We start from the raw sequence: 26,913 nt of genomic DNA, 5'->3' as shown, positions 1-26,913 counted from the left end.
CAATTGACTATATCTGCTACTTATGATATCAGTCCGACTACACGTAGCGCCTATTACGGATATGATACCCGGTCACAACAAATCCGTATGGCAGTTAACTTACGCGTACCGCACTAAATTGAAGAAATCGATCTAGTTACTTTATATATTCACGATTGTAAATGCTCGGGTGAGCTAGTCTACTCCCTGAATGCGACTTTCTAAAAACTTTAGAGGCGCTTTATCTAGAGGTTTGATACGAGCGACACGCACTACACACCGGTCTGTCAGCGACTAGCCTCCAGCTCATTAGGAAGCCTTCCCTTTATAGTATTTTCAGTTTCCGTTGGGTTCGGTACATCCGAGCGTTCACAATAGATGGTCTTTGTGTACCGGTCGCATCTCTCCAACGGCTGTTTGAATTCAACCGAGGTAAACCTTTAACATGCCTTCTTGTCACAGTTAGAGTGGAAATACTGCTCCATAGTCCCAATCAATATTTTCCAGTGTTTTACATGCGCTGAAACTTGCACTCGCGCGGAAATAACATTTCAAATTAGCATGCTACCAGGCCTGGACTGCTCAGATTTGGCTACGTGTTATTGGGACTACTGGCTCCACGTGACAAATTTAAACATCTTTGTCTCTTTCTCGCGATCTTCCTTCTCTTTCCCTGACTCGCTTGGGAAACGCGTGAGTTCGAAATAAAAATTCTTCACACTGGGGTTTGCATGAGTAACGTCAGGGACTGCAGCCTGTGCTACGGGGTTCGCCTCCCCTAAGACGCGGAGTTCGGGCTCTTCTTGGTGTTATATTCAATTATTCCTATAATGTAAAATGATATTTGGACCGTAATATGGTGATACTGTACAGTACGAGGGCTGGAACGGGGTCCACTCATCCTAGGGAGGCCAACTGAGTAGAGTGGTGTTCGATTCCCACCTCATCCATCCTCGAAGTGGTTTGCCGTGGTTTCCCACTTCTCCTCCAGACAAACACCGGGATGGTACCTAACTTAAGGGTACCTTTACTCTTCCTTATTTATCCATTCCAATATTCCCATCCATCCACAAAGCTCTTATTCAGCATAACAAGTGAGGCCGCCTAAGCGGGGTACTGGTCCATCCTCCACATTCGTATCCCCCCGACCCAAGGTCTCTCGCTCCAGGATGCTGCCTTTGAGGCTGTAGAAGTGGGTTCCCTCGCGGAGTCTGAGGGACAAACCAACCCTGGAGGGTAAGTGGGTTAAGAAAGAAAGAAATAAAGAAGGAAAGAACGAAAGGAAAGAAAGAATGAAAGAAAGACATACAGAAGGAAAGAAAGAAAATTCTTGGACTGGCTGGAACAAAACTCGGGTACTCTGGGTTAGAGGCAGGCGCTCTACCCCTACGACACCTGTAATAATTACAATAATTGTACCATAGGTAAGCCCTACTCAGATGATAGGTTATGTTTGTACAATGTACTTAACTCCTTGGTAAAGAGAGGGCATTTTAACCTTTTGCCATGAAGCTTCTGGTTTGATTCCCGTCTTATCAAAAGCTGTAACGAAGTTCCGTTAGTCTCGCAAGCTCAGTTGAAGAGCTTCATGGTATAAAAGACTTGGTGAAGAAACCCAGGCGATATGGTTTGGGACCTCGAGCTGACTACGTGGCACGCCAATACCTGCTGGCGATATGGCTGAGTAACTGTCAAGTTGGAATTTCAAGGCTCATGAGCCATGTGACATAAATCAACGGACTGGGCTGAGTGGCTCAGACGGTGTAACACTGACTTTCTGAGATCGATGCAAGATCAATCTAGTGGTTGATGAAGGTGTTCAAAAAGGTCAGGCTATTGTCAGTAGTTTTACGGGTACGTACATGAAATCCTGTGGAACAAAATTCTGGCACTTCGGCGTCTCCGAAATCTGAAAAATTAGTTACTATAACAGAACAAAAGAAAAACCCGAACCCCGTGGCTCAAGGGCCGTGCTTCGCCCTAAGGCCTGCAGATTACGAGGTGTCGTGTGGTGAATAACACGAGTCCTCTCCGCCGATATTCTTGGCTTTCTAGACCGGGTCCGCAACCACACCATCAGATAGCTCTTCAACTCTAATCACGTAGGCTGAGTGGACCTCGAACCAGCCCTCAGAATCAGGTAAAAATCCCTGACCTGGCAGGGAATCGAACCCTGATTCTCCGGGTAAGAGGCACGCTACGCCTAAACCATGCGGCCGGCGCTGTTACATACAACCATTATTATTATTATTATTATTATTATTATTATTATTATTATTATTATTATTATTATTATTATTATTATTATTATTATTATTATTATTGCACCCTACGGGTCAGGGTAACCACAGTAATTCCCAACTAGTCAGTTAAACAGATCTCAGGGTATCCTTGCCTCCAGAAAAATGGTTAATTTTTCTATGTCTGGTTTTACGTGTGTCCGAGGAGAAATACCGGTACCATAGGCAGTTCAAAGAAAGTAACGATGCCATGCGCGGTGCAGAGACAGTAACGATACCATACGCTCAGTAATTGTTTCGAGAACGCAAACTTCAGTCATCCTTTTAGAAATAAATAAAAAATATATATATTCGCACAACGAGAACCTTACATACTAAATAAAACTATTAACTACCAATATAAATGAAAACTCACTTCATTATGTAAGAAACTAACCAAGAAACACATTTATTATATTGTCAAGTTTCGCAAAAGAAATGGTTAATATCAGGTATGTCTCATTAGCTTCGATTATCAACTTAATGAATAAATATTTTTAATCAATGAGTCAAATATCTTAGGTCAGCGCTGCCTATTTCCTAAACTAAGCTTTCATCTTAATACATTGAATAACGTGTTCCTGAAATGAATTATCTTCCATTTAAAAATTACATTTGGTCACAAGAGTATATTACTTCACAGTCTTTTGGCCACGGTCGAAATTCGTTATTTCAATAAATTATTCCATCAGTCACGGTATAATTATATACCTCATTGAAATACAACCATCACGTTGTTCAAGTCTCTACGAAAATGAATTGAATTTGAATAATATGTCCTGAGTACAAATATCAGTGACCTATATTATGTTGAGAAGTATCTGAGTTCGTTGGTGCAGGTTAGCGTGAAGAAAATGAAATATTGAATGACGCACTAAGTTCCTCGGTCCTATTGCCACATAAATTACGGCTCCTAACTAAGTATTCACTCTAATAATATTCCATATAAACAAAACATCGATGATATCCTACGTAAATGTCAAATAAATTCCCTATTCTAGCTAAATAATTTCTTATGTATCGTATACCAGCTCGATATACATACAGCCAGTAAGCATTTATCATATATATGTGTGCTAATGCCAACACAAAGATATTTCAATACTACATTACGTTACTACTTGCATACAAGCTCATTCTTCCATGCATTAACCATTCATTCAGAATATGACATAATCACGTATTCATTTATTCATCACCGGTTGTTATTCCAGTCAAACCACTTTCACACATCATTAAAATATACGAAATATTATTGTTCGTACCTTGCTGTAGTTCCTCGCTGGGGCATACTTATATTCTGTAATGGCACTGCATGTGCTCCAATATCACATATTAAACATATCAAATATGCTTTACTTCCTATTACTCTGCGCAATATATCATTTCAAATACTATACACACTTCCTATATCTTACCATTAACCTCCAATTCAATTCATATTTAACTCATTTAGCATTCACAACTAGCGCGTTTAACCTCCAATACTTAATTATACAACGATATGTATCCCATGAATAGCGCAGAATTCGTTCCTTAGAACGCATTTTTAATCTTGCAATTCCGTATATAACCCCAAATTCAGTATCTTTCCTTTCAATAAATCATACAGCAAACTAACTAGTCTTAATCAATTCAACGTGCGTCCCTCTGTGACGTAACCGGGTTTGACTATTACTACATCACGCATGGACCTTCCTAACTAACCGGGATTCCTTGAAAATAGCTGTTGCACTATGTCGTATTTTTAAATGGTATTCCTTCATCCTTGGATAAAGTAATGTAGTAACACGCTATCACCTCATAACGAGATGTCAACTTAAATATTTCACATTGCACTTTCTTATATTCATAAGCACACTTAATTATCTCATGCTTAGGCTATTCAGATCTACTGTATATACTGGTAATACTCCACATAAGAAATTATATTACTTAATACTATTACTTAGCTCGCCATTCAATATCTCGGGCCTTAGTTGCTTCTCGGTGCGGTCGTAGTCCTTGGGTCAGGAACTGGGTAGAAATTCCACCAGTGGGATGTCAGGTAGAATGATCTCCTCCGCACGGGTCGGGTGGTTTTAACGGCCAGGACGACATCTCCCTCCAGGTTGGTCTATGCCGATTTAGCAAGCCATCATCTGCTCAGCAAGACAGTAGACAAAATGTGATGATTCTGAAAAATATAAGCTCATCATAGTTCTGCGTAGAATATATATTTTATGGTGATTGCTTCCTTATTTGGTTTTCCTAGTGATTATTTTCACTCAGCGTGGCTTAATCTCGAGCTCTCTCGTCTCAATCAAGTTCCTATTTTCAAACGGCTTTGCGTCTGAGTATCTGGACGTATTATTCTAAGCTTCAGGATTTTACTTGCTCCTTCCAGTATTTTAACGCTTATTTATTCAATTCGCTCAATACTTCCTTGTTTTCAGCGTAATACTTCTCGCTAAATGTTGCGAAGTTCGATACGTCTTGTTCTCACCGCGTCAATTTTTCAAGTCAGTTTTTTGTAATAATCTGTTTTATCCTTCTTATTTTTTTAAAAACAATTCTATCGATTATGTACCATTGTACACCGCCTTCATAGTGGTAGGTTTAAGTTAGTCAAGGCCTCCTAGCATACATCAATATCGATATCTTGTTATACTTTTCTTTGCCTTGGCTGGCCTCTACCTTCCGTAGGCGCCATTTTGAATACGTCCAGTAAATGCATCGGGTACATTTTATTCCCCCAATACAGATTAAATATATTGCTTGCGATATATTTATTCTCTTGAATTATGATTGACAAATGTGACGATGCATTTCTGGTATTTCTCCATGGTTCTTTGATCGATTAATGGATTTTATTTCTCTATGGAATCGTATCGATTATTCTGTTATTACGATTGATGTTTTTTAGCTTCTATAAGCCTATCTCTTTGCATATCAGCTGACTCACAAATATGTTTACTCCAGACTTGGTTTGCACTTCTGTGGGACTTATATTATCGTTTCTCCAGCCTTATTTTCTGGGAGATATAACTTCATATTACACGCATTGTGAACGTTTTTGTATTTTCCATCCATGCTTGTAATAAGATATGCGTTATTTCCATAAACATGTTCAATTCTATACGGTCCTTCATATAAATGGTTGAACTTAGCGCATATTTTGGCTGGTGCGTTCGTTACTGGTGCCTTTTTAATTAAAACGAGATCGTTTTTCTTGAATGGTGCGCGAAATCTAGTCTTTCGTAACCTTCTTAGTCTCTTCTCAGACTGTTGTTTTAGTCTCTCTTGGACCATTTTATTGATCTGCTGGATGTCTGGTTTCTCTTCAAGTGATATGTTTAATATATTGTCCCATGTTCTTCGTGATTCTCTATTGTGATGTACCAAGTTTGGGACCTGAGCAGTTGATTCATTTATGGTGTTATTTAGGCATTCCTCTATTGTCTCTATTACATCAATCCATTTCCAGTGACAATGATTGCAGTATATCCTACAGAATTTTGCTATTTCTTTCATGTGTAAAACATCCACCTAACTATTCTTTCGCTGGTTATCATGTCGAATATTCCCGTGGCCTACTTGTGTAATTATTCAACTACGAATTTTGCCAATTTTACCATTTCTTTTGCTAGTTTAGATTCCAATTTAGTTCACATTTAGTAATTTCCTTCTCTTCCTTGGTGGTTTGGATGTTGCCCGTATTTGCTTCAACTTTATTCCGCCTTCCGGAATCAATCTACCGTTTTCGTAATAATTTTCTTGACATGTTTCCACGATGTATTTTAACCTAGTTCTAACTTGCTTTGTCAATGTTCCTATCATCTCGAGTATACGGAAATCTCCTTGTTCTCGCATATCACCCTGATGTAGGTTTATGTCATCGTTCATTTTCAATATTTCTGTTTGTATTATTTTAATCTTTATCTTTCTCAGTTTCCGCAACTTCTTTTCCATCCTTTTCATCTGATTTAGCTGATTATGTTGCCATTCATTTTGAATACTCCGTTCTTCTAGTTTTGCTCTTCTCTTTTCTAGTTCAAGCAATGTTTGCAGTTTTCCTACTTGTTTCTTGGCCTTCCTCCGTAACTCTTTTCCCTCATTCTTAACTACTTCTTTTCGCTTCTTCTTCTTTCTTTGGTTTCTCTGAGTTAAGTCCGGTTTATTGGTTATTTTCTCTATCTGTTCCGGTTGATGAATTATCTTTTGCAGTAGTTCTTGTTTATTCAATATTTCCTGTGATAATCCCTGATTATCAAAATTTTCTTGTGGTACTTCTGCTTTCCTCTTTATTCCTTGAGGTAACTCCGTTTGACTCTCATGACACTCTTTTCTATCCGTCTCCTTGGTGAATTTTTGCTGATCTTCCTCATTTTCTTCATTTTTCATCTCCTGAGTGTCTTCCTGTTGTTCCATATACTTCTCTTCTTTTTCTGTTTCTGCGTCCAGTTCCTGGTTTTCCTTCGTTTCTTCTTCTCTTGAAGTTTGGATGACTTCTTGGCTCTCTGTAACCTGTCCTTTACTTCTGTCCATTTCTTCGTGTATCGGCTTGTTTCTATACTCCATACTCTGCATCATTTTAGCTAGCCCATTCAGTACTGTCAATCGAATTCTTCTGTTGTCTTCCTTTATTTCCTCCAGTTGCTTTCTTCTCTCTTCACGTTCCTTTTGTAGCCATTCTTCCTGTTCTTTCCTCCTTTCTTCACGTTCCTTTTGTAGCCATTCTTCCTGTTCTTTCCTCCTTTCTTCACGTTGCCTTTGTTCTTTTTCTGCCCGTCTCCTAACCTTCTCTTCTTCCTGTTTCTTTTCTTTCTCCTCTCGTTCTTGTTTTTCTCTCCTCTTTTCTTCCTCTCGTTCTTGTTTTTCTTTTTGTCTCTCTTCTTCTCGTTTCCTTTCTTTCTCTTCTCGTTCCTGTTTTTCTTTCTTCTTTTCGTCCTCTTGTTCTTGTTTTTCTTTCTTCTTTTCGTCCTCTCGTTCTTGTTTTTCTCTCCGTCTTTCTTCTTCTCGTTCTTGTTTTTCTCTCCTTCTTTCTTCTTCTCGTTCTTGTTTTTCTTTCCGTCTCTCTTCTTCTTGTTTCTCTATATATTCCCGGAACCACCACGGCATTTCTTCATATTCTTCCTGTGCTCTTTCCATTTCTTCTTCTTGCTCCCTTCTGGTTTGCACACTTCCCTGAGTTGCCATTTTTTTGTCAATTTCAGTTAAATTTCGAATAATTCCTTAATTTCCTAACCAACTTTAAGTTTTTAGGTACTCTAATATCACACAGTGTCAATGGATATGTGAAATATTCAATTTCTAAATCTAAAATATCCTTAAAGCTAGCAATTAAGTCTTATATATTAAATATTCACTTAGTTTCTCAAAATTATTTGAAATATAGACCTTCCTGAAGATCGATATCATCCTACCCGTTAAAATATGAGCAACTTCCCAACGAACTCAGATCATTTTCCTTTGAATTCATTTCAGAAATAGTTTCCCAAAAAGAGAAAAAAAAATGGTTATCCACCATGTGGTATTCATCATTTACTTACATACTAATTATTAATTCAAATATCAAAAGTAAATTCAATCATACTTTAAAAATAAAAAAATGAAATATGAAAACCTACAATTATTTCAATAAAAATGGTAAAATATCCTCCTATCACTCCATCTAATAATCTACTTCTGGAAAATATTCATATTTACCCATCATTCTCTCAATACTTAATTATCAGTTTCTCATCCGAGCCTAATTTCTTGAAAAATCTCCAAGTATTTCTTTCATCAACTGCACGTTGGGTTCCTTTGCTTCCCACAACGTTCCGCAATATCATTCTCTTTTGACCTGCATGCTGGTTCAGCAGTAAGTTATCGGGTTATTCTCTCGGGTCTGACTCTCAATTAAATATTCGATCCCGCGGTGTCTTTCTCTTCAAGCGCCCCATTCGTGTATACCTTTTCCTCATTTCGCACGGCACCTTTCTCCGTATTTTGCTCCACTGTTGGGGGCCAAAAATTACTTCCTTTGGCAACCAACAGTTCCCACGGCGTCTTTCTCCATTTGCATCACGTTGAGGCGCCAAAAATTACTGCACCCTACGGGTCAGGGTAACCACAGTAATTCCCAACTAGTCAGTTAAACAGATCTCAGGGTATCCTTGCCTCCAGAAAAATGGTTAATTTTTCTATGTCTGGTTTTACGTGTGTCCGAGGAGAAATACCGGTACCATAGGCAGTTCAAAGAAAGTAACGATGCCATGCGCGGTGCAGAGACAGTAACGATACCATACGCTCAGTAATTGTTTCGAGAACGCAAACTTCAGTCATCCTTTTAGAAATAAATAAAAAATATATATATTCGCACAACGAGAACCTTACATACTAAATAAAACTATTAACTACCAATATAAATGAAAACTCACTTCATTATGTAAGAAACTAACCAAGAAACACATTTATTATATTGTCAAGTTTCGCAAAAGAAATGGTTAATATCAGGTATGTCTCATTAGCTTCGATTATCAACTTAATGAATAAATATTTTTAATCAATGAGTCAAATATCTTAGGTCAGCGCTGCCTATTTCCTAAACTAAGCTTTCATCTTAATACATTGAATAACGTGTTCCTGAAATGAATTATCTTCCATTTAAAAATTACATTTGGTCACAAGAGTATATTACTTCACAGTCTTTTGGCCACGGTCGAAATTCGTTATTTCAATAAATTATTCCATCAGTCACGGTATAATTATATACCTCATTGAAATACAACCATCACGTTGTTCAAGTCTCTACGAAAATGAATTGAATTTGAATAATATGTCCTGAGTACAAATATCAGTGACCTATATTATGTTGAGAAGTATCTGAGTTCGTTGGTGCAGGTTAGCGTGAAGAAAATGAAATATTGAATGACGCACTAAGTTCCTCGGTCCTATTGCCACATAAATTACGGCTCCTAACTAAGTATTCACTCTAATAATATTCCATATAAACAAAACATCGATGATATCCTACGTAAATGTCAAATAAATTCCCTATTCTAGCTAAATAATTTCTTATGTATCGTATACCAGCTCGATATACATACAGCCAGTAAGCATTTATCATATATATGTGTGCTAATGCCAACACAAAGATATTTCAATACTACATTACGTTACTACTTGCATACAAGCTCATTCTTCCATGCATTAACCATTCATTCAGAATATGACATAATCACGTATTCATTTATTCATCACCGGTTGTTATTCCAGTCAAACCACTTTCACACATCATTAAAATATACGAAATATTATTGTTCGTACCTTGCTGTAGTTCCTCGCTGGGGCATACTTATATTCTGTAATGGCACTGCATGTGCTCCAATATCACATATTAAACATATCAAATATGCTTTACTTCCTATTACTCTGCGCAATATATCATTTCAAATACTATACACACTTCCTATATCTTACCATTAACCTCCAATTCAATTCATATTTAACTCATTTAGCATTCACAACTAGCGCGTTTAACCTCCAATACTTAATTATACAACGATATGTATCCCATGAATAGCGCAGAATTCGTTCCTTAGAACGCATTTTTAATCTTGCAATTCCGTATATAACCCCAAATTCAGTATCTTTCCTTTCAATAAATCATACAGCAAACTAACTAGTCTTAATCAATTCAACGTGCGTCCCTCTGTGACGTAACCGGGTTTGACTATTACTACATCACGCATGGACCTTCCTAACTAACCGGGATTCCTTGAAAATAGCTGTTGCACTATGTCGTATTTTTAAATGGTATTCCTTCATCCTTGGATAAAGTAATGTAGTAACACGCTATCACCTCATAACGAGATGTCAACTTAAATATTTCACATTGCACTTTCTTATATTCATAAGCACACTTAATTATCTCATGCTTAGGCTATTCAGATCTACTGTATATACTGGTAATACTCCACATAAGAAATTATATTACTTAATACTATTACTTAGCTCGCCATTCAATATCTCGGGCCTTAGTTGCTTCTCGGTGCGGTCGTAGTCCTTGGGTCAGGAACTGGGTAGAAATTCCACCAGTGGGATGTCAGGTAGAATGATCTCCTCCGCACGGGTCGGGTGGTTTTAACGGCCAGGACGACATCTCCCTCCAGGTTGGTCTATGCCGATTTAGCAAGCCATCATCTGCTCAGCAAGACAGTAGACAAAATGTGATGATTCTGAAAAATATAAGCTCATCATAGTTCTGCGTAGAATATATATTTTATGGTGATTGCTTCCTTATTTGGTTTTCCTAGTGATTATTTTCACTCAGCGTGGCTTAATCTCGAGCTCTCTCGTCTCAATCAAGTTCCTATTTTCAAACGGCTTTGCGTCTGAGTATCTGGACGTATTATTCTAAGCTTCAGGATTTTACTTGCTCCTTCCAGTATTTTAACGCTTATTTATTCAATTCGCTCAATACTTCCTTGTTTTCAGCGTAATACTTCTCGCTAAATGTTGCGAAGTTCGATACGTCTTGTTCTCACCGCGTCAATTTTTCAAGTCAGTTTTTTGTAATAATCTGTTTTATCCTTCTTATTTTTTTAAAAACAATTCTATCGATTATGTACCATTGTACACCGCCTTCATAGTGGTAGGTTTAAGTTAGTCAAGGCCTCCTAGCATACATCAATATCGATATCTTGTTATACTTTTCTTTGCCTTGGCTGGCCTCTACCTTCCGTAGGCGCCATTTTGAATACGTCCAGTAAATGCATCGGGTACATTTTATTCCCCCAATACAGATTAAATATATTGCTTGCGATATATTTATTCTCTTGAATTATGATTGACAAATGTGACGATGCATTTCTGGTATTTCTCCATGGTTCTTTGATCGATTAATGGATTTTATTTCTCTATGGAATCGTATCGATTATTCTGTTATTACGATTGATGTTTTTTAGCTTCTATAAGCCTATCTCTTTGCATATCAGCTGACTCACAAATATGTTTACTCCAGACTTGGTTTGCACTTCTGTGGGACTTATATTATCGTTTCTCCAGCCTTATTTTCTGGGAGATATAACTTCATATTACACGCATTGTGAACGTTTTTGTATTTTCCATCCATGCTTGTAATAAGATATGCGTTATTTCCATAAACATGTTCAATTCTATACGGTCCTTCATATAAATGGTTGAACTTAGCGCATATTTTGGCTGGTGCGTTCGTTACTGGTGCCTTTTTAATTAAAACGAGATCGTTTTTCTTGAATGGTGCGCGAAATCTAGTCTTTCGTAACCTTCTTAGTCTCTTCTCAGACTGTTGTTTTAGTCTCTCTTGGACCATTTTATTGATCTGCTGGATGTCTGGTTTCTCTTCAAGTGATATGTTTAATATATTGTCCCATGTTCTTCGTGATTCTCTATTGTGATGTACCAAGTTTGGGACCTGAGCAGTTGATTCATTTATGGTGTTATTTAGGCATTCCTCTATTGTCTCTATTACATCAATCCATTTCCAGTGACAATGATTGCAGTATATCCTACAGAATTTTGCTATTTCTTTCATGTGTAAAACATCCACCTAACTATTCTTTCGCTGGTTATCATGTCGAATATTCCCGTGGCCTACTTGTGTAATTATTCAACTACGAATTTTGCCAATTTTACCATTTCTTTTGCTAGTTTAGATTCCAATTTAGTTCACATTTAGTAATTTCCTTCTCTTCCTTGGTGGTTTGGATGTTGCCCGTATTTGCTTCAACTTTATTCCGCCTTCCGGAATCAATCTACCGTTTTCGTAATAATTTTCTTGACATGTTTCCACGATGTATTTTAACCTAGTTCTAACTTGCTTTGTCAATGTTCCTATCATCTCGAGTATACGGAAATCTCCTTGTTCTCGCATATCACCCTGATGTAGGTTTATGTCATCGTTCATTTTCAATATTTCTGTTTGTATTATTTTAATCTTTATCTTTCTCAGTTTCCGCAACTTCTTTTCCATCCTTTTCATCTGATTTAGCTGATTATGTTGCCATTCATTTTGAATACTCCGTTCTTCTAGTTTTGCTCTTCTCTTTTCTAGTTCAAGCAATGTTTGCAGTTTTCCTACTTGTTTCTTGGCCTTCCTCCGTAACTCTTTTCCCTCATTCTTAACTACTTCTTTTCGCTTCTTCTTCTTTCTTTGGTTTCTCTGAGTTAAGTCCGGTTTATTGGTTATTTTCTCTATCTGTTCCGGTTGATGAATTATCTTTTGCAGTAGTTCTTGTTTATTCAATATTTCCTGTGATAATCCCTGATTATCAAAATTTTCTTGTGGTACTTCTGCTTTCCTCTTTATTCCTTGAGGTAACTCCGTTTGACTCTCATGACACTCTTTTCTATCCGTCTCCTTGGTGAATTTTTGCTGATCTTCCTCATTTTCTTCATTTTTCATCTCCTGAGTGTCTTCCTGTTGTTCCATATACTTCTCTTCTTTTTCTGTTTCTGCGTCCAGTTCCTGGTTTTCCTTCGTTTCTTCTTCTCTTGAAGTTTGGATGACTTCTTGGCTCTCTGTAACCTGTCCTTTACTTCTGTCCATTTCTTCGTGTATCGGCTTGTTTCTATACTCCATACTCTGCATCATTTTAGCTAGCCCATTCAGTACTGTCAATCGAATTCTTCTGTTGTCTTCCTTTATTTCCTCCAGTTGCTTTCTTCTCTCTTCACGTTCCTTTTGTAGCCATTCTTCCTGTTCTTTCCTCCTTTCTTCACGTTCCTTTTGTAGCCATTCTTCCTGTTCTTTCCTCCTTTCTTCACGTTGCCTTTGTTCTTTTTCTGCCCGTCTCCTAACCTTCTCTTCTTCCTGTTTCTTTTCTTTCTCCTCTCGTTCTTGTTTTTCTCTCCTCTTTTCTTCCTCTCGTTCTTGTTTTTCTTTTTGTCTCTCTTCTTCTCGTTTCCTTTCTTTCTCTTCTCGTTCCTGTTTTTCTTTCTTCTTTTCGTCCTCTTGTTCTTGTTTTTCTTTCTTCTTTTCGTCCTCTCGTTCTTGTTTTTCTCTCCGTCTTTCTTCTTCTCGTTCTTGTTTTTCTCTCCTTCTTTCTTCTTCTCGTTCTTGTTTTTCTTTCCGTCTCTCTTCTTCTTGTTTCTCTATATATTCCCGGAACCACCACGGCATTTCTTCATATTCTTCCTGTGCTCTTTCCATTTCTTCTTCTTGCTCCCTTCTGGTTTGCACACTTCCCTGAGTTGCCATTTTTTTGTCAATTTCAGTTAAATTTCGAATAATTCCTTAATTTCCTAACCAACTTTAAGTTTTTAGGTACTCTAATATCACACAGTGTCAATGGATATGTGAAATATTCAATTTCTAAATCTAAAATATCCTTAAAGCTAGCAATTAAGTCTTATATATTAAATATTCACTTAGTTTCTCAAAATTATTTGAAATATAGACCTTCCTGAAGATCGATATCATCCTACCCGTTAAAATATGAGCAACTTCCCAACGAACTCAGATCATTTTCCTTTGAATTCATTTCAGAAATAGTTTCCCAAAAAGAGAAAAAAAAATGGTTATCCACCATGTGGTATTCATCATTTACTTACATACTAATTATTAATTCAAATATCAAAAGTAAATTCAATCATACTTTAAAAATAAAAAAATGAAATATGAAAACCTACAATTATTTCAATAAAAATGGTAAAATATCCTCCTATCACTCCATCTAATAATCTACTTCTGGAAAATATTCATATTTACCCATCATTCTCTCAATACTTAATTATCAGTTTCTCATCCGAGCCTAATTTCTTGAAAAATCTCCAAGTATTTCTTTCATCAACTGCACGTTGGGTTCCTTTGCTTCCCACAACGTTCCGCAATATCATTCTCTTTTGACCTGCATGCTGGTTCAGCAGTAAGTTATCGGGTTATTCTCTCGGGTCTGACTCTCAATTAAATATTCGATCCCGCGGTGTCTTTCTCTTCAAGCGCCCCATTCGTGTATACCTTTTCCTCATTTCGCACGGCACCTTTCTCCGTATTTTGCTCCACTGTTGGGGGCCAAAAATTACTTCCTTTGGCAACCAACAGTTCCCACGGCGTCTTTCTCCATTTGCATCACGTTGAGGCGCCAAAAATTACTGCACCCTACGGGTCAGGGTAACCACAGTAATTCCCAACTAGTCAGTTAAACAGATCTCAGGGTATCCTTGCCTCCAGAAAAATGGTTAATTTTTCTATGTCTGGTTTTACGTGTGTCCGAGGAGAAATACCGGTACCATAGGCAGTTCAAAGAAAGTAACGATGCCATGCGCGGTGCAGAGACAGTAACGATACCATACGCTCAGTAATTGTTTCGAGAACGCAAACTTCAGTCATCCTTTTAGAAATAAATAAAAAATATATATATTCGCACAACGAGAACCTTACATACTAAATAAAACTATTAACTACCAATATAAATGAAAACTCACTTCATTATGTAAGAAACTAACCAAGAAACACATTTATTATATTGTCAAGTTTCGCAAAAGAAATGGTTAATATCAGGTATGTCTCATTAGCTTCGATTATCAACTTAATGAATAAATATTTTTAATCAATGAGTCAAATATCTTAGGTCAGCGCTGCCTATTTCCTAAACTAAGCTTTCATCTTAATACATTGAATAACGTGTTCCTGAAATGAATTATCTTCCATTTAAAAATTACATTTGGTCACAAGAGTATATTACTTCACAGTCTTTTGGCCACGGTCGAAATTCGTTATTTCAATAAATTATTCCATCAGTCACGGTATAATTATATACCTCATTGAAATACAACCATCACGTTGTTCAAGTCTCTACGAAAATGAATTGAATTTGAATAATATGTCCTGAGTACAAATATCAGTGACCTATATTATGTTGAGAAGTATCTGAGTTCGTTGGTGCAGGTTAGCGTGAAGAAAATGAAATATTGAATGACGCACTAAGTTCCTCGGTCCTATTGCCACATAAATTACGGCTCCTAACTAAGTATTCACTCTAATAATATTCCATATAAACAAAACATCGATGATATCCTACGTAAATGTCAAATAAATTCCCTATTCTAGCTAAATAATTTCTTATGTATCGTATACCAGCTCGATATACATACAGCCAGTAAGCATTTATCATATATATGTGTGCTAATGCCAACACAAAGATATTTCAATACTACATTACGTTACTACTTGCATACAAGCTCATTCTTCCATGCATTAACCATTCATTCAGAATATGACATAATCACGTATTCATTTATTCATCACCGGTTGTTATTTCAGTCAAACCACTTTCACACATCATTAAAATATACGAAATATTATTGTTCGTACCTTGCTGTAGTTCCTCGCTGGGGCATACTTATATTCTGTAATGGCACTGCATGTGCTCCAATATCACATATTAAACATATCAAATATGCTTTACTTCCTATTACTCTGCGCAATATATCATTTCAAATACTATACACACTTCCTATATCTTACCATTAACCTCCAATTCAATTCATATTTAACTCATTTAGCATTCACAACTAGCGCGTTTAACCTCCAATACTTAATTATACAACGATATGTATCCCATGAATAGCGCAGAATTCGTTCCTTAGAACGCATTTTTAATCTTGCAATTCCGTATATAACCCCAAATTCAGTATCTTTCCTTTCAATAAATCATACAGCAAACTAACTAGTCTTAATCAATTCAACGTGCGTCCCTCTGTGACGTAACCGGGTTTGACTATTACTACATCACGCATGGACCTTCCTAACTAACCGGGATTCCTTGAAAATAGCTGTTGCACTATGTCGTATTTTTAAATGGTATTCCTTCATCCTTGGATAAAGTAATGTAGTAACACGCTATCACCTCATAACGAGATGTCAACTTAAATATTTCACATTGCACTTTCTTATATTCATAAGCACACTTAATTATCTCATGCTTAGGCTATTCAGATCTACTGTATATACTGGTAATACTCCACATAAGAAATTATATTACTTAATACTATTACTTAGCTCGCCATTCAATATCTCGGGCCTTAGTTGCTTCTCGGTGCGGTCGTAGTCCTTGGGTCAGGAACTGGGTAGAAATTCCACCAGTGGGATGTCAGGTAGAATGATCTCCTCCGCACGGGTCGGGTGGTTTTAACGGCCAGGACGACATCTCCCTCCAGGTTGGTCTATGCCGATTTAGCAAGCCATCATCTGCTCAGCAAGACAGTAGACAAAATGTGATGATTCTGAAAAATATAAGCTCATCATAGTTCTGCGTAGAATATATATTTTATGGTGATTGCTTCCTTATTTGGTTTTCCTAGTGATTATTTTCACTCAGCGTGGCTTAATCTCGAGCTCTCTCGTCTCAATCAAGTTCCTATTTTCAAACGGCTTTGCGTCTGAGTATCTGGACGTATTATTCTAAGCTTCAGGATTTTACTTGCTCCTTCCAGTATTTTAACGCTTATTTATTCAATTCGCTCAATACTTCCTTGTTTTCAGCGTAATACTTCTCGCTAAATGTTGCGAAGTTTGATACGTCTTGTTCTCACCGCGTCAATTTTTCAAGTCAGTTTTTTGTAATAATCTGTTTTATCCTTCTTATTTTTTTAAAAACAATTCTATCGATTATGTACCATTGTACACCGCCTTCATAGTGGTAGGTTTAAGTTAGTCAAGGCCTCCTAGCATACATCAATATCGATATCTTGTTATACTTTTCTTTGCCTTGGCTGGCCTCTACCTTCCGTAGGCGCCATTTTGAATACGTCCAGTAAATGCATCGGGTACATTATTATTATTATTATTATTATTATTATTATTATTATTATTATTATTATTATTATTATTATTCCTGTCGCACAAGTCGATCCTAGTAAAAAAATCGCCTAACATTTCTACGCTCAAACCGAGGACTCCCAGGTTGGAAATCGATTTACTAGACCATTATATTAGCACATCTGCACTCCCAGTTCATAATAATGAATTTATCTCAAGGACACTTGATGGCCAGAAGAAGCGGTTAACTGATAGGGCATATCCTGAGACAAAAAAGACTCGCTTTAGAGGGAAGTGTAATAGGGCTAAGTAATAATGGCATACTGCAGTGATACCCAGTTAGCTAAAGCTGTGGATCTTCTCTTATCTTCGAAGGCCTGCCCCAGGACAGCATACATTTTAACTCTTTCAGGATAGGTGGCCCAAAAATGTACCGCCTGTTCTTAGCGCTTCGATGCGTGCTAGTGCAGGGAAAGTATCACCATTTGGCGAAATCCTACCCGTTCCAGCATGCTGGTGTACTCTTTGTACCACACTGCGTTATAGTGCATATAGTTCCAGATTTTTTCAACAGGTGGTACAAGTTACTTCTTGCCCTCCATTTGTTGTCTGTCGCTATGAGCACGGGCTGATTGTGACTTCTGAGAGATGATATAGATTGCTTCTTACACCTACGTAGCCTATATTATTGTGAATGCAGTAGTATTTTATAGGTAAAAATATATTCCATATACATTCGGGATCACAGTAAAACTCATGTTTAGCAAATATGTTGAAGGTGAATACTACATTAATTATTATTCATTAATAATTCAAGGTTCAAAATTTGTACCTCCATGCAACTTCATTGAAGAATGTTTTAGGTGTCTAAGGTTAGAGCTGGTGGAAATACTCGACTTCCAACAAAAAATACAGGAATATTTGAATAATGTATGTGAATACAAATATAAAAATTAATTTCTTTATGAAATTTGAGGCAAAATGTGAAATTGAAGGGAAAAGTAGGAAATGGTGGCTGCAAAATCTCTGGTATTTCATTGATGCCAGAGTAGTAAACGCTTTCGTGCTTCGTAAGGAAATGAAACTCCAACTGTTGACCATGAAGAATTTTCGGATGGAAGTATTGATGGAATTGGCGAGTCATGCTCCGGTTGCTTCTAGCAAGAAGGCTAAGCAATCCACTTCAGACCACTGAGAAGAAACTTTGCATGCCGAAAAGTGTGAGAACGGAGAGCTCAGCACACCAACCTCAAAAGACCACAAGACGAAGATGTGAGGATTGCAGCACCAAGGCACATAAAAGCTCACTGGATGTGTTGTGCGTGTTCACATTACCTTTCATGATGCTTGAGGAGTGGTGGTACGAAATTTGTACCACTATATTTTTTAAATTGTTTTTAAAAATCTAATCTTTATACATGAGCACATTCGTATCCAATCGTTGAACATATTAAGCAATACTTGTCACAATAGTGTACTAAATTAATATCATGTGCCTCAAATGTTACAATTTCTTTCAAATTCCTGTGCCTCAAAGAGTTAATAGTCAAGAATAAATGTACACAAACCTTTATTTATAACGAATAAAGATTAGAAAGTATAGGCTTGTAAGTTCTTCATCTAAATATCATGGATGAAGTCATTCCTAGCGAGTCAGTTGACTACACGGTTTAGATCACAGCCCTATTTCATATTTTTTACACTAGCAAATGGTGGGCTGTACTTTAATTAAGGCCACAATCGCTCCCTCGTCAGTTCTAGCCCTTTTCGACTCCATCGTCGCCATAAGAGGTATATGTGTCGGTGTGATGTAAAACAAATAGAAATAATGCCTATTTTGTTTTGAACAGTTCCATAAATATCTTATTCTACATATACTGTATTTAATCTCGATAAAGGATCAAAATGGAGACGATTGCCATGTTTGTTCTTCAGATAATAAAGTATATATTTGATCACAAAGATGTGTGTAGCAAAATGAAAGTGGACATGTCTAAGCTTTTTCATATACTTTCTTATAATAAGAAAGTGTAGGCAGAATTGATCAAGTGTGCACTATTTGAAAAATGTGTTCAATGGACCGTGATAAATCACTTCAACAAGTTCATTTTACTCTCCTCAGATGCAATGTTGCGAGAAGGAATGCATGCTTATGTTGAGGAGTTTTGTGTAAATGTGGTCCGTGGACCATCAAATGGGGGAATGCAAGACATGAATATGAAACAAATCTGAGTAGGGTGACGCCATATTTCTGGCCAAGATATGTGTGATGATTGGAGTTGAGGTGAGGGATGATGGAGTATGATGAGACAGCGCTGTTAGCCTCGTTCGAAGCACATTCGCGCAAAGAAAGAATGATCGCACGGTACTGTATGCTCCAACATTTAATATTTTATCAGAATTTTGATTTTTTACCAAAACATAATTCACCTCCCATGTAGATAAATATCCTGTGGGTACCTAGAAGGAACATGATAATTTAATTTCGCCTATTGCGAATATAATACCAGAACAATTGTAAGTATTCAAGCTCGTTCTGGATTTCAATAGTTTTTCGCCTCAGTCTGGCAGTGGGCTCATCAGTTGGTGTACCTCACCACTCCAAGACGCTTTCAGCTAGCGAATCTCTGAGACACCATTGCAAGACTCCTTTGAAGCACGAGGATTGTTAGTGCACTAGGGGATAAATGTACCTCAACTTGCTATAAATACCTGCCTTTGGCGTTTATATAAAACACTAGCAAATGTACCCATGCTTCGCTACGGTATTCTATATTGTATTCAAATATAGAAGTAAATACTGTACATGAAGTAAATAACATTGTTTTAAAATTGCATGTCTCTTAGCGTTATCCGAGAAACAGCATGGGGAGGTCCACATACGTTGTTTCCAATGTAAATTGTTTGTTACGGATTTGTGATATAACGGCAGGCTCACTTGTCTACTGCCATTCACAATCGAGTTGGGAAGTTTACATTATAATTGCAGGCCCCATTGCCTACTGCGCGGTCACAATCGATTTGGGGAGATTTAGTTACAATGGCAGCCCCCTTTCCTACTTCCAGACAGATAACAGTTGAGGAGTTTTTATTATAATGGCAAGCAACTACCCTACTATCAGTCGAAATTGAGCTGTGCAGTTATCATTATAATGTCGGGCCCCTTTTCCTACTGCCAGCCAGCTAGCTGCCAGTCACACCAAATTGGTGAGTTTCCATCAAAATAGCAGGCCACTGTGCCTAATGCCAGTCACATTTTAGATGAGTACAGTTGTTTAGAATAGTGGGCACCCTTGCCTACTGCCGAACCCAATCGGGTAGGGGAGTTTCAAACAAAACTGCATGCTCCCTTGCCTTCTGCAAGTCAAATCGAGAAGTGAACTATTCATTACAGTGGTAGGCCTTCCTTACTAATGCTAGTTACACAGGAGTTGGAGAAGGATCCCGTTCCTACTGCCAGTCAAAGTCGGTGTGGGGAGTACTGATTACAATAGCAGACACACCCTTCCTCGATCGCTACAAATCGACATCAGTGAATATATATAGATCGACATACGAAAGTATATGCGTGTTTACAATATTGCAGACTTTCAATTACAGATTAACTGCTGATAAACGTACGTCATACCGACAAAGGATTGTACCATAAGACGCCGGATTTAGTGGCCTAAATGGCTGGTCCTATGATATCCCATCTATTCTTGGGTCAGATGGAGTTAAAAACGTTGAACAGGGTAAAGTTTTTGTAAGATTATCTCACATTGCATTACTTTTCGGATAATTATGTGACAGCTACATACATAGCATTTGTCTCACATATGGCTACCGGGTGGGCCAATTTTTGTGAAGAGTTTGATGATTCTGTATTTCCTATAAGTAATTGAAAGTATGAATTATGCTTGTGATAAGTCAAAATTTATTTAACATCGATTAATAGAGAGAAATCAAACATAAAAGGGATACAGATACGACAAAACGTCATAAGACCAAGATTGTAGATCATTCCAAATTGAACGGACATTGAGCAATCCGTTATGTGATAGGACTTGCCGAAGGTCTGCATCATCATTAAAATTGCCTCCATATGTAGATATTCTTCGGGGATAAAAAGTGAAAAATTTAAAGATCTTGGAAATTTTCCGTCCGTTACAGGCTAAAACGTATAATTTTGTCAAATTTCAATTTTCTTTTTCGTCTGGCACATTACGCCGCAACCTGGATTTTGGGCGAGGAGGGTAAAAATTAGGACTTTCAGGAAACTAAACCAAAAAATATGCAGATGGTCATTATTACCTCTTAAACGGGTAGCTGTGCGAAAATTTCGCCAAAATAGTCAATGTACAGGCACACGTTCGTTGCGATTCCATTTATATTGATAAATAAAGAATCTGCTCCACGTACAACACCTTTTGGGCTATGTCCGCTGGACTTAACCTGCAAAATTGACCATTCATGATATCTCCCTTTTTAATCCTCCTGACGAAAATTCCACATGAAAATAAAGTTTTAAAGATTGATTTCCTTCATGTTTGATCGATTTCCAGTCAGGTTGGCCTTGTACGGTATATATTGTGGAAGAGTAAAATCACCAGTCCATTCCTGGAACATTAAATGTTATTGACCTTTAAAACCTACCTTTGGACAGGTGTATGCTCAATATAAAGTTTGGTTCGAATATCTTCACTAATTTTCAGGTGTAAGAAATACGCTTTACACGCACCCGCTCTTGAGTTAAGTCCGATGGGACTTGTACCGAAAAACGGTCCGTTAATGATATCTCCCTTATTAATCCTCGTATCGAAATGATGTACACGAAAAAAAGGTTTAGAAATTAATTTCCATTAAGGCATGTAGATTTCCATTAACTTTGGTTTTGTATATTTTGTGGGAGTGCGAAGTCACGGTTTCGGTTTCGTATAAACCCCCAGTCAGTTCAGGATTTAGAAACAATATTTGCCCTAAAACCTACCCAAGGACAGGTGGATTCTAAACATGAAGTTTGGTGGAAATATATCCAGTAGATTCTAGCACTCGCGTACATACGTAGTAATTAAGGAAGAAAATAATACAGTTAAGAAAGTAAGTTGAAATTAATAGAAAATGGATTATAACTGAGGATAGCCGGATGACGACAAATATGTAAATGCCAAGTGAATGTATTGGAAAATCAAATGCCCCTCAATAAATTATGCTAGTGTGAGTTATGGATATCATAAAGCGGTAACAGAGGAGAAATTTAGGTCCAGTGATTCTTAGATAAACAAATAATAAGATGACTAATGGTGTTATTACTTAATCTATTCGAGGGCGGTTATAACATCCAACGATATTCCGCCAATATCCCGCAGATAGGCCTATTGACGCCTCTCTTGCCTTCTACCCAAGGAACAACCACGAATTTAAAAGCATGATGAGGAAAATGGCAATGCGTTACTTCCCTGCTGTCATGCAGTCAGAGACGTTGCCATGGTAACCTGTAGGTTCGTTGTCGGTCTGTCGGTCACTCAATGCAGAGCATGATACCAGCGGAAAATTGTAAATTTCTCCGTCATGTGAAGAGTAAGGTAAATTATGAACATAACGAAAGTTGTTTATAATGAAGAGACGTTTCACGTGCAGTCCACGGAGTTTACAGAAAATCAATAGTATAAGAGAAAATGGAGGAAAACCGTTCTGGTTTTCCTATAAACCCCCGTCTATTCAAAGGTTTTAAATTGATATGCATATGGAAACCTTCCCCGGGATGAGTATACTCTAAATATGAAGTTTGGTTGAGATCTATCCAGCCGTTTCGACGTGATGGTGGAACAGTCAAACAGACACGAAAAGTAAAAACCACCGATTCGGTCTTGAGTTGACCTAAAACGGATAAATATCTGAAAAATTAGCAAAACAAAAGAAATTACAGACAGCGGAACCCGTACAACTTTATTTATATAGATGAAGTTCTAAATAGGGAATGATGTTACTGAGTTTAGGTCCCGCTAAATATTTATTCGGTTTTCGGGGACGACGAGGTGTCCGAATTATGTTACACAAGAGTTCTTTAACTTTCTGGTACATCCATCGACACAAGGATGATGTATTGAGAACCTTCAAATACCACTGGATCCCGCTAACTCGGGCTCAGGAAACTAGCGCTCTATGATCTGCACCATTCACTCCAGTGAGCATAATACTGTGTCATTTGGAGTTTGAGTACGAATATCGATCTTTGCCATAACATTTTCAAGAATGACACAGTAAGAAATAAGATATTTAACTTGTTGGCTAATTGTTCTTGTTCCTTAAAAAAGAGTCCTCTTCACACACAATACAGTACTGCCAACTTTTCAGAAGTTTTGGGAACAGCCTTACGAACCTGCGTTTGGTATGTTGTTTGATGTGATTCTGTTTCCCCGACTTAAAAAGCGCTAAAAGGAACTACAGTATGAACATTGCAGCTATCCTGATTGGCACGTCGGATATAAGTTAAAAACTATACTGTACAAGAAGAAGTTTCCTCAGATTCCTTCCAAACCTTTCCGAACGTTGGCGGCTATGTATTGATTTTGGAGGGGGACTACCTCGAAGGAACAAGGGCCATTAGTTGGCAAGTTGAGTATTCTGCTTATTACATTGCATGTCCTGGAATATTTATGACAAAGGTAGTAGTATATTTTCTCTCAGTGCTGTATTGATCTTTTTCTTAATTACATGTTACGAGTGCACTTTGAGCCCGAAAGAGACGGTCTTCACCTCCTACTATGGAGATGAAATTACTCCTTGTTTTTAGGTTACTTTCCCGTTAAAGTGTGTCCTTATTGGCTTTGTTCTTTCTTCGCTTGTGAAAGCTTACTGTACATCCGTCTTTAAACTGCAAGATTTGATCCTCTAAGAAAATGTAGTCTTCTTTCTACGGTGCCAGCAAAAGAGACAATTCCGGCCTGTATTGTGCTGCTAATTTGTGTTTCTTGTGACAGTGTCTGTCCCTATTAAATCTCCTTGTACTCGTTTTTTAAACGTTCTTGTGTCTCAGTGCAATCTCTTCTCCGCTCTTATTTGCTTTTCTGTAACAAGTTTCCTTAGTTCATCTTTGTGTCGATGATTTTTTTGAGGTAATCAGCATAGCGACAGGCGTGATGTGACATATTGTGCCTTAAAAGGAATTAGGAATATAGGTGAGCATGAAATCTCGGGTCGATACGGGTTAAAATGGGATAATGAGTGCAAAGGATGGATAGATAGGTACACAAAGAGAGCGTTATAGTTTAAATAAGAAAGAAAATAACAACATACAAGAATATAAATATATTATGAAAAGCAAAATTAAGAAAAAAACATTGCATCACAAATCCAGCGTTGTACTAAACATAAGACATCTGTGCTATGGCATAAACGTTGTAGATTAATAATATTACCTTGCCTTTATCTTTCAAATTAATAACAGAACAAAAGTTTTGCATTTAAATGTGGCTTCACTTCCTCTTTATCATATATCCATTAAGTTCTTCATTTTATTATCACTGACAGTCACTTAAATGTCTATAGTTTGATAGTTCCTCTGTAGTTTGATTCAAATTCTTTTAAACTATGTAATTCATTACTTCATTGTCACCTTATGAAAACAGGTCAAACATGATTAAATTACTGATATCACTCCTTCATGTACTTCATAAATATATTTATATGTTACTTAACCGGTCAAAATAATCTTACTTCAGTTTACATTGTACTGTCACTGAAGCACACCCATTGAGAACTTTGCAAAAAATATTATGAATCTAAATTTTTACACTCACAAAAGAATTTTAGAAACATAAGTTATATCAACTTATACAAAAATCATCACTGTCGTCATGTACTAAAACGTTATGCTGGAATTTGTGGCCATTTAATTCGATATGATTTCACTTCAGGAAAAAGCAATACACAGAATGAAACACATTTTGATTTTCTGCCCCGACCATGTGGTCATGGCGGTCTCCAAGTTTCATACCTCATAGCTAGGCCTTTTGGAAGTCCTTCACGACATGAGTTAGCCTACACTTCAGCTCACCTCCATGATTTAATCTTCCGTAATGGGGTTGAAAATGGCTGCTGCTTCTTGGTTGGTCATCCTTGAACTCCTATTCATGTCGAATCCAAATGCAGATGTCGTAAATCTTGCAAGTCATAAGATGATGCCTCATCCCAGATGAACTCGTGCCGTGATGAGATCAATTTAAAGAATTACACTTCACTTTTTTCTTTGCCAGACGCTCATTTCGAACTTGATGGATGTCTAACCTCGCGAGTAACATAAAGTGTAAAGTTAATCATTGCCTTAACACAAGATAACCTCTTGATTAAAATAGTTAATTGTATCGGCTTTCCACTTTGCATTACAACTATGCATGTTTAAGCGCACACACGTTCAACATTGATGAACCACATAAAAGAAAAAACGTATCTTGACGATCTGTCAGTAATTGACGTGCACATGTCACACATTGCACAAGGAAAGAAACCTTTACAATCATTGTTCAATTTAAACCATTTAACACTTGCTTCAACACACTTATACAGTGTGCATGCTTGCATTAGCGTGTGTAATTGTTCACAATCCAAGTGGCCAATTAGACGTGATATACACTGTTATCTCGAATAAATTAGAGTTCGTAAACACTTGTTTAAATTTATCTGACTTCATTACGACAGCCTTCTCGAGGTTTCGAACATCTAAGAACGTACAGACACTTCGTGTTTTAAAGACTATATTCCATAACGTAACCTTCTCGAAACTTTGAATGATTAATACTGCACAAATACCTTGCCGTTGTCGAGACGATATTCCATAAACTTAAAAGAATTACTGACAACGTACAAACATTTCTTGTAGTATAGACGGCGTTCCGTAATGTTAAGAGAACAACTGGCAATATACAAACTCTTCGTGTTGTAAAGACGATGTTCCAGACAGAAAGGAGACCAAAGTTCTTCTCGCGGTTTTATCCTCTCCATGTTGATCAAAGATGTCAGACGGAAGGATGTACCACTTCCGAGTATCACCATGTGGTCCAAAGAACATATAGCGAAGACAGCACACATGCGCCTAGGAAACATTTGAATGGACTCATGCATGTAACAATTCCGGGTACAATATATTATTAGTTGGTGACAGAACCCTGTAGCACAAATCCTGTTGTAGACCATGCTGATCTACCGTACCTTCCCAACCCAATTCCAGAAATAGACTTTTTACCAGAAATGTTAAAATTAATATCATTATTTAAATATTCAGTTTTTCCTCTCTCCTGTATTACTTGTTAATGTTTACATTCAATATCTAAGACTACCCAGGAAGTGATAAAAAATAATTTCATGGAGTATTCTGGGCAAGGTCTTAAATGCACTGCGCTGAGCTGAACACGACGTTCTTTATGAGAGGTGTCCCAGTGTTATATCCTAAAGCTAAACGCCTCAGCCGCATCTTTTACGCCAATGCCTTTTTCGTAGGTTTGTCAACGTATGTGGGTCAAACATGATGTGGCCCCAACCCACTTTTCACATGTTTCTTGGGTAATCCGGCGTTCCTGGAGAAATGGATAGGAAGAAGCTTGGGTTGGCCACCTCGTCCACCTGATCTGATCCCACTTGATTTCTTCTTGTGGAGTTTCGGGAAGAGCCTTGTCTGTGAGATACTTGTAGAGACTGAAAAGGAGCTGCTGGAAAGAATCCTCACGGCTAGTGACATTGCTACAACGTCGCCAGAGATGATCGATGGGGTGCGCCAGAACTTACTGCGCCGTCATGGAAGCTGGGGGACGCTATTTTGAGCAGCTGTTGTACATGTCTTTGTAGCCTGAACATACAGTGCAGGTAAATAAAGGTATTAAATTTTTCATACAAAGATTATTAAATATTTTT

This window comes from Anabrus simplex, chromosome 1 (genome assembly GCF_040414725.1).
Source record: "Anabrus simplex isolate iqAnaSimp1 chromosome 1, ASM4041472v1, whole genome shotgun sequence".
Lineage (NCBI taxonomy): Eukaryota > Metazoa > Arthropoda > Insecta > Orthoptera > Tettigoniidae > Anabrus > Anabrus simplex.
The sequence above is the reverse complement of the archived record's forward strand: the minus strand, read 5'-3'. Positions refer to the sequence as shown.